Genomic DNA, 12,611 nt, shown 5'->3' with positions numbered 1-12,611 from the left:
TAAACTATCTTTACAACTCCTTCATAACTCATAAGGTGTTTCAAAAACACTCTTTGAGGGAACGTTGTTCAAGATGTAGATAGCAGTCTCCACTGCATATCTCTAAAATGAATCAAGAAGTTGAGCATAGCTCATCATAGACTAAACCATGTCCAGCAGGGTTCTATTTCTCCTTTCTAACACAACATTCTGTTGAGGTGAACTAGGGGCTAAGAATTGAGACATTATTCCATGTTCTATCATATAGTTCTGAAATCTTAAGTCCATATACTCTCCACCATGATCAGATCGTAGTGTTTTTATCTTTTTACCTAATAAGTTTTCAACTTTAGTATTGTACTCCTTGAACTTTTCAAGTGATTTAGACTTTTGTTGCATTAGATATAGATACCCATATCTAGAATAATCATCTATGAAAGAGATGAAATATTCATACCCTTCTATTGCTCTAACATTCATTGGACCAAAAAGGTCTAAATATATAAGCTTCAAGGATAACATTTTCCTTCAAGACATGACTTGCATACAAGTAAAGAGTTTTCTTTCAAACAATTTAGAAGTCCACTTTTTACAAATCTCTCAATCCTATTGAGATTAATGTGACTTAACTTTAGATGCCAAAGGTGGTTATTTTCTTTAGGAGAAACTCTTGACTTTTAGCAGTTGTTGCCGTTCTGAACATTTAGTATTTAAGACAGCCTTTGTAACTAACGGCCTTAGTACATACAAGTTACTTGCCATTGCACTAAAGCCTATCTCCAATCAATTCTTAAATAAACACTTTATTTTCAGAGACTGATAGTGAATACTATTGTTCAATCAGAAATGAAACAGATATTAAGTTCTTCTTGATATTAAGAACTACATATACGTCATCTAATAACATGTATCGTTTCTTGTCTAAGAATAACTTAAGTCTGCCTACGACAACAACTAAAATGGCCTCACTAGTACCGACTCGAAGAGTTATCTCTCCAGCTACCAACTGTCTCCAGGAATTAAATCCCTGATAGCAAGAACATATATGATTAGTAGCCCCTGAACCAATTATCCAAGCAAAATCATCATTCTCTACTAAGCACGTCTCCAAGACAAGTAAATTAGATTTACCATCATTGGATTTTTTTCCTTTTCTGAAGAGTAATGGAATCAGCTTTATACCCCTTATCATGAACTCCAAGTTTTATCTCAGAGGACGAACCTCTTTGATTAACTTCACTAAAGTTGATAACATTTGTCTTTTCTATTAGTCCCTTGACATTTAATATGGGCTCGAGTTCATTTAGGGAGTTGACATTACTGGTTTCGTCATAATCAACCCCTTTGTGTTTGAATTGTCAGAACTTTCACTCAAGCAATTCCTACGTTGATTGCATGATCTTAAGTGCAATGACCATGCTCTCAAACCTTTTGGTTAAGACATCAAGTATGCTCGCCAAAATGTGAACTCGGTCTTATTGTTGGCCTTTGTCCATCTTTCGTATGCATCACGAACACTCCATGTTGCATCAGAGGCTAGGACTAAAGAACATTCTTCAGTCAAGACAAAGTCAAGGTTGTTTTCCACGAAAATAGTTTTAATCGAATCTTTCCAAGTTGTATAATTAAATTCAGTTAAACAAGAAAAGGCAAACAACGGAAAAACAGAAATTGACATTTTGCTTAAATGAAACAAATGATCTTCATTAGATTTTAGCATAACTCTAAAGCATCCAATCAATTCTAGCAAAAATTAAATGAACCAAATTTAACATCTAATTTTGCAATGATGCATCAGTGATTTAGGATAAAAGTCATTGAATGGTGGTCAATCGCCCTTTCACTGAACTGAGACACTCTCAACCAATCATTACACCAGAATAACTCCTATTCCTATAATAATTAGTTACCATTGATTTGGTCAAGAAATCATTAACCAGCTTAACAATTTCTCATAAGTGTAACCCTTCATTTTAGACCCTAAAGTTTTACCCTGATGAGCCAACCAAAGGGGAAAACCGATTGGAGTAAAAACTAAAGAGATCTAATTCATTTATGGAGTTCGCCCTGATATTAACCTAATGAACAGACTATCCGAAGGGGTACGCTCCCAGGGCACCTCGAGGCCGTGCAAGAAGGTTTCATGATGCAAACTAATGAAAGAGACTGTAGGACATGTTGACACATATCTCTCTCCCATTTACTATAAATAGTCTCTCCATTCACCTTCATATTGACCCATGCAAATACTATCCAAAGGGATCCGCTCCCAGAGCGCCTCAAGGCCAAGCATAAGTCTCACAGTGTGAAAATTAAGGAAGAACGTGAGTGGAAAAATGACGTATCTATACATCCATTTTTTCCCACTGTGTATTTTAAAACCTAAGGTTTCTTACTTAGATTAAATTGGGCTAATTAATTTGACTGAGTGACTCTTAACTTTGTTAAAGTAACTATTACATTGGATAGTTTAACAATAATGATTCTTGTTTATTAAATACTTTAATAAACCTTAATCATTCATTGCATGCTTATAATATAATTATCTAATTCACCTTCCAGGGTAATTCCTAGATAGAGGTGTTCCATTTCCATCAACTTAAAAACCCTAACCTTAATAGAACCTTCCTTAGACAAATGTCCTTTATAGATAATTATATTATAAATTTAATATTTTATTCAATTCATGTAATGGAATTCAAAGATTAAATCTATTTATAATCATATTAGAAATATTGTGAACATAGGTCTAAAGGTGAAATCAATTTTAACCATTTTAAAATTAATTAAATCTATGTTTGCATGCAACTCTTTATTATAGATTTTAATTCTAATTTCACTTTAACTTATAACTATTATAAGATTGAATGAGATAATTAAAACCTATTTCCATGCATCTAATGATATACTTTAAGAAATTATAACGATTATAATTTTACTAAAGTGTTGTTATGCTGCATGCATTCCGTTCTCATTACAACATACATAACTATTATATAATAAAGTAATGAAAATAAATAACATCCATTCATACATCTAAACTATATATTATAACAATTATAATATAAATGATGCATGAACATGTTATTAATGCATACTACCATATCATATAACTATTATATAAATGATGCATGGATATGCTTTTCATTAATAATATAACACTTATATTATTCTAATGAAACTATATAAAACATGCATTTATAATATAAATATTATATTAATAAATACATAAGAATGTTGAATATTCATACAACTATATAATATAACATTTATATTAAATATGATGCATGCAAAATGTTTATCCTAAGGTGGGATTTTAGATAAAACTATATGACATACATTATGACTTATAAAAATTTTAACAATACATCAAATGTAAAAATTAAATTAAAACAACAAATTGGACCGAATTTTAGCATCCCTAAAAAATTAATTAAATTAATATAACTAATTTATATTAATCTAATTAATTAAAAAATAAAAATACATGAGAAAACTATCAAAAAACCGGTGCTGAACTCGAACACACGATCTCACAGACAGAAGCACGCACGTGCATCAGCCTCGGAGCGTTGTGGCATTGTACTCTAGCGTCGCGACACTATCGAAAATCTTCCTGTCTGCCTCACGTCAAACCATCGCGGCGTTAAGGCACAAATAACACAAGTTCAGCTTCAATTTTGCACCGACTTCCTCCAATCTTGATCCCGATCAGTAGCAACACTTGCCTCGTTCAAGATCCAAATTTTACAAACTCGATAGCAGTAAAAAATGCCCAAAACAACTGGCCCTTACACATCTTTAATTAAATTAAAAGAAAGAAAAAAACTCTAAGGTGCCAAGACCCGAAAACGGCCAATTGCAAAACTCTAAATCAAAATTATAGAATTAAACTTCACATTCATACATTCATACATTCATAATACAGAACAAAATTCTCACCTTTACTCTGATTTTTTAATCAAATCGGGAAATTAAAATCGAATGATTGGCTCTAATACTAACTGAGGGGATTGAATCCCAATCGGAAGTGTGTGAACGTCATACGTTTTAAAATCCCATTTTGAAAACCACAGAAAAATAGAGAATATGAAATAAATTTCAGAATAAACATTAAAATAAAACTACAACATGCTTTGAAGAGGAAAACGGGAATTTCGAAACTTACCCTTGAAGAATATCCAATCTTCACGAATCCTCCCCTAATCCACAAGATCATGAATAGACGCCTTTTCCTAGTCTCACAAGGAAAACGCAGCAATGGCTTTTGGGCACCACCACGAGGCTTCCCTGTTATTCTCAAGGATGAAATTCGATGCGGAGTTGTGGGCTTGCAATGATTAATTTTGGGAGAAGGGAAGGGAAGATTTTTGAGAAATCACAGATCAATTTTCACAGAGAGGGTTTTTGATCTACAAAGAAACGTAGGAAAAAGACAATCTTCTCTCTCTCACTCTGTCAAACGTGAATTTCCATTTCATAAAATGAGGAGATTGTGAGAGATAAAGAATTAATAACTTTTTTTATTTAATACTTAAATTAAATAAAAATTAATTATATATTAATAAAAACAATTTTATTATAAAACTATATGTTATATCATATATAACATATAGCCTATAATTTATATTATATCACATATAATATAACCTATAATTTATAAATCTCTAACATAACGTATATTGAATTAATATGAATCAAATTCACATTAATTTAAAGCTATAGTTTTTATATGAATCATATTCAAATATTTTTTTTTCTCATTAAAATTTTATAATATAATGTATCACATATATATTATGTTAATTATATCTCATATAATTAACTACCTTTAATTAATTTGAACAATTCAAATTAATCCAAAATTAAGTCAATTCTCATTAATCTTAATTGAGTTAACGAGGGGACCTTATGGACCTATAGATTGAAGCTCTAATGCTACTTGATTAATTAAAAAAACTCTTTAATTAAATTAATCGATTAAATTAATCAACTTCCACTAACTATCGGTCACTCCACTATAGATATATTTCTGTGTCCATTGGATATAACCAATGTGCATTAACTCTTCACAAATTGCTCGTAAGTACAGCTAGGCTAAAATTATCATTTTTCCCCTGTAGTTACATCTAACTCCTTAAGTGTCACCAATCTCTCTAATGAACAATAAGGTATAGTCTAACTATTACAGAATCTCTCTTTGGTCAGGAGAGAGTGAGATGTCTCATTGTTCAAGCACCGTAATTAGTCCTTAAGGGAGTAGTTTCTCTACTTACCCTAACAATAAGGAAGACATGAATTCTTTCTCGTGTAGCTGTGTTCCCAACTACTTAATCAGATGTATCTCTAAAATTGCAAGCTTATTGAGTCAGTGAAATTGGCCACTCTCACCCATGCAAATCAAAGGACTACCTTCATAAACAGGAGTTCACAACTCACTCAGGATTCAAGTTAAGTCACATATGGTCATCCTGGTGAAATGTAAGTCTCTTCTAGCAACAGTGTTACACAGAGACACTATTCATTTCGTGGTCCAATCTTATACAAACTTTTTGTATAGGATACCCTTGCTCACATTTCTGTACATGAATGATCATGATCAACTCATTTGTAGTATTTTATAACACTTCTAACAACTACAAAGCAGGTTGTATCCATAATATCACAAGGATAGAGTACTCAGCCTTATCCATCTACTACAAACCATTCATGTTATCATTTAAACATGATCCACTTGTATGTCTCTATATACATGTTTGAAATTCATAAAATTAAAACCTAGTTTATTTGATTGAGTGTATACTCATAAAATAACAATTATTTTATTGATAACAATTTGTTTACAAAGTTTACAAACTACGAGAATACAAGAGAGATTTAACCCATTTAGAGTGTGATCTTTTTGGCAAGGGTTACAATGGAGAGCGTGAAATGGTAGATGGATCTCAAATGCGAATGACCCCTAGTTTTCAAATGATGGAAACTTTAAGACAAGTTGGGTGCATGTGAAAGGGTTAGGAACGAGGAGGTATTTATTTATTAAAGGAGGAGGTATTTTACAAAAGCTGCGTTTCTTTCCCATCGTCCTCTTGTCCTAACGAGGCCTCCAAGGTTTGGAAGCACTTGTGGGTGGTTGAGGGTGCAGCTGAAAGTTAAAATATCTTGCTAGGTAATTCTCAATGGCCTTCTTCCTATTATTTGTACTTTACAGGCAAAATGGATCTTTTCTAACTCTTTGTATTTCTTCTGCAGATCTTACATTGAGTTTACTTGCCATATCACTTTCTTGCCTCCCATGTCTCATCTTTCTCGTCCTCTGCACTGGGATCCACCTTATCCGGGTTGTTGAAAGCTGAATTCAAATTGTAGAGGTTCTGGCCGGCTTCGAAGGGTTGTTCAGAATCATATAGGTCGAACGAACCTGGGAGGTTGAAACTAAAAAATCTGTAAGAATGATTTTGTTATCTAATAAAAGCTTCTGCACTTGAAATGCATTCAAGAAAAGCGCTGACGGTACATTCTTGATAATGTTTTTTAAATTACATCCATATTCAACGCTTAAAAAATAATTATACTTCATATATTTCACCCAATTCATTTAAAATTAAATTATTTAAATTAAATAAGTAATACATTAGTTCTTTCCAAAGTCGCAGCATTACCATTGATCCTTCCATAAACACTTCAAAACTATCTGCTTTTTTTTTTTTTTTTTGTAAAAATTGGGACAAAAAGCAATATGATATTGACCTAAAACATGTAATGATCTAAATTTCTGTTCAAGTCACCCCTACATAATTCTATGTCTCAATTTTCATTCAAATGTCTAAATATAATTTAAGAATATTTATACGTGTCAAAGGTAATGTTAGAAATTTTAAAAGAATATAAACCTTTTTAAAAGTGCAAAATTTTATGAGTACTTTTTATAATTTAACCAATCATATTTTCTTTTAAACTAAGTTTGTTAATTATTGAATTATATATTATAGAAGAAAGAGTAATATTTAGGAGAATATATAAGTATGTCGTGTATATATAGGCTTTAAAGAAGATAGTTTATATCAATTATTATTGAATTATGCTCATTTAGCTTCAACGTCATTTATTCCTAGCTATACGCTAGGATTGGGAGACCAAGGGAACAAACTCTTAGAATGGGCTTTGGAAAGCCCAGAGTGTCCATTTTGGTTCGATCGATGGACTTGTACTTGGGCTTTAGTGGGCTAGTTGTTCTAATGCATTGAGCACAAAGTCTTATTTGCTGCAATCCCAAATTTGACCTTTCCAATAAAAATCTTGCAGCTACCATCCAAAATGACTCGTGACATAGTTTTGCATTGAGCACAAAGTCTTATTTGCTGCAATCCCAAATTTGACCTTTCCAATAAAAATCTTGCAGCTACCATCCAAAATGACTCGTGACATAGTTTTGTCAATCCTCATCACAACATAATCAAACCCTATTTTCTTACCTTTCGTTTAATAACTCTTACATTTTATTTTTTATTTTTTAATTTTAGAAATTAAATCTATTTTCTCTATTTTTTAAAATGAGTTACATATTTCTTCAGCAGCATACAAGTAAAATTTTTAGTCAAATTCAAGGGAAAAAAAAAAAAACAAAATTTTTAAAACTACTTTTTTGTAGTTTTCAATTTTTGACCTGGTTTAAAAAACGTGATAGAAAATATATAACAAAGCAAGAAATCTAGAGGTGTAAAGGTGTTTGTAGACTTAATTTTCAAAAATCAAAAACCAAAATCATACATATTTCTTACAATGATTTACGTCTTTCTTAAGTACAATGGTTGAATTCTTAACCAAATTCCAAAAACAAAAACAATTTTTTGAAATCTACTTTTTTTTTTAGTTCTCAAAATTTGGCTTAGTTTTTTAAACAATTGGTAAAAAGTAGATAATAAAATAAGAAATTTGGAGGTGGAAATAATAGATAACAAAAGAAGAAATTTGGAGGTGGAAGTAATATCCATAGATTTAATTTTTAAAAACAAAATAGTTACCAAACAGGGGTTTAAATGATTACCAAACGAGGTCTTCACTTTTCTTTTCTTTTTTTTTAAAAAAAATTAAGCTTATAAATACACTATTTCGACTTATAAATTTTCTAGGTTTTGTTATCTAGTTTCAATTCATGTTTTTAAAAATCAAACCAAATTTTGAGAACTAAAAAAATAATTTTTTTAAAATAAATATTTTTAAAATTTGACTAAAAGTTTAAATTTTCTATTAAGATGAGAAGAAACAAGTACAAATTTGGGAAATTATTTCAGATGGTAAAACTGTTGAAAATATTTATAAAATATAGCAAAATTTTAGAACTATCAATGATAGACGCTAGAAGTCTATCAATGTCTATCAATGTCCACTGAATTTTAGTTGAAACAAATCTAACGACTAACACAAGCAGCTTCCACAATCTTCTTTTATCATTCCAATTTAAATTAACAAGTGACATTATTACCTTTTTTTTTTTTTTTTTTTTTTTTTTGACAAAGCAAAAATGTCAGTTTATAATCTTTTCTACCCCTTTAAACTGTTATACATACCACAACCACACAACAAAAAGGCCCGTTTTGAATCCATTAATGACCATGATAATTAGTCATAGTAAATTTTACTGTTTAAAATGGTCAAAAATAGTTTATTGTTACAATTATTTATTATCATCTAAAAGTGACATTGATAGATGTACAATATAATGACTAAAAATAACCAACACAAATTTTAATTATGATACTTTTTAAATGTCATAGAATCTTAGTTCTATTGTAGAATATAAGAAGATAAAAATTTACTTTTTATCATCTGAACCTTTTTTTTAATGATGCCTAGATGTAAAATCAAACCGCTGATTTTTTAACATGATTATTGATGTCTCATCAATTAAGTTATGTAACGAATTATTTAACAGTTATCGATGCAACAACATGCACAAATTTAACTTTGGGATTGGTGATTTAGTTACGGTGAATATCAAAATTGCTTTATTATCTATTCTATAAGGAACCATGTATATTTTAGTACATTATACTCATATATTTACAATTCATGTATTGATATTGATATTCTGAAAGTTGCCTTATTTTCTCGTAGCTCATGTTTTTTTAATCTTGACTAAATTTTGTGAATAAAAAAGTTAGTGTTCAAAACTACATTTATCGAATACACTTAATAATTTTTAAGGTTAAATACTTCAGATTTTATTTCATTTTAGTGTATGTAATTTTAATTAAATATTAAAAATAGTACCTAATATTAATTCATTGTGGATTTTTCAAAAATAAAAAATCTTTATTTTTATTTTCTCTATACATTTTTTAAGAGAAAAAATAACTTCGAATATCTCTATTTAAGATTCACTAAAATATGTAAATTTTGTTTAAATATTTTAAAGTATATAAATTGAATTGAAAAGATACTTTATTTTAACTTTTAGTTTCTTAAAAAAAAAAAGAAAAAAAAATTATTTACAATTAGTTTCAATGTTTGTCGCTTATACGATCATTGAAAATATTGATTTAAATTCAGACCTTTTTTTTTTAATAATAATAATAATAACAACAATAATAATACTGGTTTATTAATCGTTTTAAATTGTTATTTTTTTTTTTTTAGGATTGTTTTCAAATATAAGAAAATAAAGTAAAATATTTATAAATACAGTAAAATTTCTTTTTCTATCGGTGATAGATCATGATAGACTACTGTGTCTATCTGCATCATGATAGATACAGATAGTAGTCTATCGCGCTCTATCCTAGATAAACTAAGATATTTTTCTATTAATTGTAAATATTTTCAGCAGTTTTGTCCTTTAAAATAATTTCTCTTTTCTTTAAACCTTTATATTTAAATATCAACTTTTTGTTTTTAATTTTTTTCCAATTTTTCATTTTGGACCTTTAACTTTTAGGGGACGTTTGGAGCAAGGAATTGATTATTATAGTCCTAAGTTATTATAGTAGTTATAATAGTATGTGTTTGGGATATAAATTATTTTAGTTTGGGTTATAATAGTATGTATTTGAAGTGTAAACTATTTTAGTTTGAGAAGGAAATAATAAACACTATAACAATGAATAAAAAATGGTGAATGTAAAATAGTAAAAACGGTAACAAATAATAAATACTGTAACAAATGAGGGTTTTGAAATAGTGTTGACTATAGATAATTGTGAAATACAAAATAGTATTTATTATAGCAAGAGATATTTATTTTTGTCTTAGGATAATCTTCGTCCTAAACATACTCTTAAAGTTTCATTTAGTTCTTCGAACGTGGCATGTTTGTAATGAAGAAAAAAAAATCAAAGAAAACATTTTTATTTAAACTTTTTTGAAAAAAATTAGTTAACATACACTTAAAAAATTATTGTGAAAAATTACCAAACACTTCAATTTATTTTAAAATGAATTATCTTCAAAATTAAACACTTGAAAAGTTAAACCAAACACACCCTTAATCTTGGTAAAATATTAGATCTAACTGGTTCAAAACTTCAGATATTTATTTCTACTAAAAAAAATCCCTCTAATCATCATTAGGAATATGATAAATGTGCATATTATATATCCAAATTCACATTCAATTATTATGCTTGGAATTAGTGATTAAATATTGAAGATGAAAGTTAAATATAAATTGCATATAAAACTTATCAAATTCAATTGAGAAATATTGAAGAAATGGCACCAAAGTAAAATTTCCCTAATAATTAAACTAAAATTATATACATACATATATATATATATATATATATATATATTGTTTTAAATATACAAAAGATAAAATGGTAATAAAAATAGGAAGTAAATGAACAAATAGAATGATAGATAAAACAAAAGCTTGAAATATGAAAAGAAAATAAACAACCCAACAATAAAAATAAATAAATAATTGGAAGTATATAAAGATGATATTGCAGATAGAAAAAGATATATATTGATTTTTACAAAGATACATATATATATTGATTATATTTGTAGGAAGCGCGTGTATATTCAAACAAAGAACTTCCCACCACAAAAACCCTTCAAAAAGTTGTTTATATGAAAGACAAAAACCTCTTCTCCACATATTCATTTACATGCAATGCTTTATTTGGCCTTATTCTTCAAAATATCATTTCCTCTTTATTTTCCCATACCCATCCGTAACCTTTTCTAATATATATATTATATATATTATTTTTAAATAACAACAGCAACAACAAGAATAAATTTAAGAGACATCATATAATTCATAAAACAACAAGAATTTAATACTTTAAAAACACTTTTCGAAATACTTAACAAAACATGGAGTAATAATACATAATTTTCTAACACTAAATGATTATGAATTTTTTTTTTATATAATAACAAGATTTTAATTAACTCAAATTTCGATTTATAATTGAAATAATTGTCCTCATCTCTGCAAAATGCATATTAAAGAAAATTCCTTAAGTTTGACATCTAAAGTTTTGGTTCAAAGGGTTATACACACAAATAAAAAATATATATATATGCACATAAACTTTAGAATTATATTAATTAAAACTCAAATTAATAATTATATTAATCTAAATTTAACTTCTATAATTGAATCAATTTAAATCCTTTAGTAGTGACTTATAACTATTTTAATTTGATTCTATTTAAAATCAGCATAGAATTACTTAAATTAAAATAATTCCTCCAAAATTTCTACTGACTAAAGAAAAATAGAGACCATTCATATTAATATAAACTCGCTATTATTTGTTTGATTCCAATATTTCTTTATATTTTACGTTAATATCTACTTTTAAATAAATGTTATACATGTGAAAAAAAATATTGATTAGTAATTTTAAAAAGTAATTTTAATAAAGAATGTTTAAATTGATTCTCTTATAAAAATTTAAAATTTTAATCGACATAAATATTAATTTGAAGTTTTAAATGATACCATTTCCAAAGTTTGACATAATCAATATCAAACAATAAACAGAAAGAAAAGGTTAACATATGATTCAAAATGCTTTTTGAAATTCAAATCACTCATCTTTTCTTGTTGTCATCTTTTCCAACCGTTGGAATGAAGATTCTAGGCAAATATAATCTTCACTAATTTTAAATGTTTGGTTTTTATTCCACCTCTTATAGATTGTTTTCGAATAAAGAAAAATGAGTCAAATTATTTATAAATACAGCAAAATTTTATTATCTATCAGTAATAGATTGCGATAGACATCTATCAATGTCAGTGATATATGTCTATGTGGTCTATCACTAATAAATAATGACATTTTGTTATACTTGAAAATATTTTCAGTAGTTTTACGATTTAAAATAATTACCCTTACTAAATGGTTTAAAAACTATTTTCATTCCTGTATTTTAGAATTTTTTTTTCAATTTTAGTCTATATATATTTTTCAGTAGTTAGTTCATTGTTGATTTATTATTATTATTATTATTATTATTATTATTATTATTGTTATTTTGTTAATTATGAGTCTTTCCATTATGATTTTTGGAAGTATATTTACATAGTATATTTTCTTCCCAAAAAGTTAGTTATTATTTATCTAATTTCATTACAAGTTATTTAAATGACTACATTTACTATTTATTAAAAATAT

Source organism: Benincasa hispida, chromosome 10 (genome assembly GCF_027475165.1).
Source record: "Benincasa hispida cultivar pf3 chromosome 10, pf3_genome.v1.1, whole genome shotgun sequence".
Taxonomy (NCBI): Eukaryota; Viridiplantae; Streptophyta; class Magnoliopsida; order Cucurbitales; family Cucurbitaceae; genus Benincasa; species Benincasa hispida.
This window is presented reverse-complemented; position numbering follows the sequence as displayed.